The sequence below is a fragment of the Solea senegalensis genome, linkage group LG15, assembly GCF_019176455.1.
Source record: "Solea senegalensis isolate Sse05_10M linkage group LG15, IFAPA_SoseM_1, whole genome shotgun sequence".
In the NCBI taxonomy this organism is placed as follows: Eukaryota; Metazoa; Chordata; class Actinopteri; order Pleuronectiformes; family Soleidae; genus Solea; species Solea senegalensis.
The window spans coordinates 14,358,111-14,361,263 of NC_058035.1; the positions used below are offsets into that span (position 1 = coordinate 14,358,111).

The 3,153-nt window shown below is 38.7% G+C and overlaps 1 non-coding gene across 1 annotated transcript; it reads left to right on the top strand.

Annotated features, from left to right (window-relative positions):
* The first annotated feature begins 2,267 nt into the window (after nt 1–2,267).
* trnai-uau lies at nt 2,268–2,361 on the top strand. Its single transcript has 2 exons — nt 2,268–2,305; nt 2,326–2,361. It is a non-coding gene; the product is annotated as a tRNA-Ile (tRNA).
* The last annotated feature ends 792 nt before the right edge of the window (nt 2,362–3,153 follow it).

Genomic DNA, 3,153 nt, shown 5'->3' on the forward strand with positions numbered 1-3,153 from the left:
TACAGTAGCCCGGGGGAATGTGTGTTTAGTTTTAAGTTACTCTCATCCTAATAAAATGGCGAATATGGTTATGACTACACTTGCTAATCATCAACATGTTAGCAGAGACACTTTAAAGCCCTGTGCTTAAATCCCCACTGTGGCTGTAAACAAGCCGCATGTCTCCAGACCTGTAATACTGTTGTTATGTGCTTCCACCAACAGTTTTGGAATAAGAGGTAAAACTATGTTTACAATGCAAATGTATTGTCAAGTAACATTTATTTTCATATCAAATTACAGCAATAAAAAGTTATAAGCACTAAGACTTTGACTTTTATGGACACAGAGCTCTAACAGTGCCAGTCAGTCCTCTGTCTGTTCCTGTGTGTTTGCTTTCTGTGAACACTAAGAGAACAGTTAAATGGAAAATGGACTTCTAGATCAGAGTCCAGTTGTTCTAGGAAACACACATTTGGGATGCAAAGGGGGGACTATGCTACTCTGCGAGAGTCACTGACCATAAAGTTATTGAGCTGGGTTAGTGTGGTGTAACTCTCTGCAACTCAGCCAGTCAATCTTGTTGGTGTGACATTGTCAATTGAATGTATCCAACTTATTATTTTAGTAAAGGTCCAGTGTGTGAGAATTTGTGGCAAGGATGGGTTACTGAAGGGATCCCTGAAGCCCAGGCCTCTGTGCTACTATCTCAATATTTAATCGGGCCCTGAAGCCACATAATACTGGTTATGTGATATATCTTAATAGGTCACTCTCAATAGTATACCACAGTTGTATGTTATTCACCCCTTATATCTGAAAGGGGCCCCTCAGCCAAATAACACAGTTTAATGGTGAGACTACAGACTATAAAAAAAGCACTGGTTAGTTATTTTGGCTGTTGTAGAAACACAGTGGCATTCTCCATTATTCAAAGGTTGCAAAAACCAAACAATATTTATTTTAAAATGAGTTTTAAATCCCCCTTCTATCCCATCCTGAGGCTCAGTTTGACCTGAAGCATCAAAATAAATTATTTTTGAAGTTAAGTGATTCTATCAGTATGATGTAAATTGTAATAACTGGTATAAGGATTATATTTGGACTGTAGTTACCAATTGGACTTGGAATGTGGGGGTTATACCAGTAAAACATATGACATGTAAAAGTTCTGAAAACTTGTCAAAACTATGAACATGATGGGACTAATTGCATATACTCTATGTTGCATTGCACTGTACTAACGTTAGCCTCAGACCACTCCAACACTTTAAATCTATAGAAATTCTCATTTATATTCAAGGAAACAGTGATTCGACTTGACTATAATTGATGATATGCACCTGTCTGGTTTTAGGGTTAGCCAGTCCGGCTATTTCTGGTAAGCTGTAAGACAAAGATGCAGTGTCTGCAGAAATTGTAAAATGAAGGGAAGAATGGAGGGATGCAGCAGTGCTCTGCTCTTTCTTCACCACGGTGAACACATTTTTCATTTTAGACCCCGTTAAATTCCTCAGGGCTAACTAGTAAAACATTTGTTAATAGCTAGCTCTTCCTTAGCAACCTGACCGGAAGACAAGGGGGTGGCTTGCATTTTAGCGGAAGTTGTATTTGACGCGGCAGAAACGATATACCATGGTAAACGCCGGTATAACCAAGTTAGTGAAAGAGTCGCGTAACTAAGTGAAACAGAGAAGATGAACCTCCATCTAACGTCACAACTACTCACAATAATAAGGCATGTCTCGCCACTGGCTTCACTTGTACAATGATTGGCGATGACGAGTCCACAGTAAGTAGTTTGTCTTTAATAATTGATGTTAGCCTCACACATTAAAATGCCAAACAAGGCAGACTAACACACGCCTTCCGACTTCTTCAGATAAAGAGGTTTAGTGAATGTTACCCCTGTGTAAGACCACTAAAACGAGATTATATTTAGCCATTCATGCGTCCAGCCCAGAGGAGACGATCTAGACAGACAGACAGACGGATGGGGTACAGCAAACTACACCGACAAACTCTTTTTGTAAGATTAAGCAGGGTTTGTAGCCGATATTGGCGTAGTTTATTTACATGTCCTGTTTGGTGTCGTCACGAGCATTCAAACCTTCGTGTTACAATGTGCTTCTAGCTTTTCACGTTTTCCTATTTATACACAGTACAGTTGCCGGGCTTTGATGCTAACAGAAAGACCTGAACTACACTGCGACTAAAGTTATACAATAAAAATAAGCACCGCCTATTCCCGCTCATTCATAAGCTCAACTGCGCTCTCCCTTTACCGGGCTCCAGTAGCGCAATCGGTCAGCGCGCGGTACTTATATGACAGTACATTGTAGAGCAATGCCGAGGTTGTGAGTTCGAGCCTCACCTGGAGCAGTCTTTTTACACTGAAGCAGCAAACGATATCTGCTATATTAAATGATTTTCTATTACAAATATTGAAAACCATTTGCAAATAAGATCATTTGGCGACACGTCAGAATCAAACGAGTCCCTACACAGCTACCAGCCCGATTTTGCAAATAGATGAATGCAGATTGTAGTTGAACATGCTAAATGTCAGAAAACTATTTGATTTAAAAAGTCATTTAAATACATTTAATGTGTAAACACTCAACACATAGTCATTTTAAACACAAAATAAGACATTGGAGTTTAAGTATACACCCAATTTGTTGGTGATTTCGTAATTATTATATCATTATAGGCCATGTTTGCGTCACTATTCCCTACATTTTTGAGGTTTATTCAAACATTTCATACATCAAAAACCTCTTTTTTGAAAAAATAATCACTTTATAAGACATGCAAGACAATCAAAGTACAAACTCTTGACTAGTATTTCAATTCTCCCAACAACAGGGGGCAGCATCTCCCCATGTCTGCATGTCTGTTTCAGTGAAACAAACAGGTGGGGGGGAAAACAACTGACTCATGGATTTAAAGTAGTGTACAGGACATTCTGATTTCATGCTTGCATTGTGCAGAAATAATGAACAATTAATTTAAAATGTATGTCAAAGTTGTCATGGCTGTCAGATCACACAGTGATGATGTGGATGATTTGCATACTTAGTTTAGATATTGCTCATGTTATAGCATATATTCAAATAGCCTTTATTCATTTTATAGCATTGTTTAAGCCCCAAGGGAAATGCAAACGTTGTC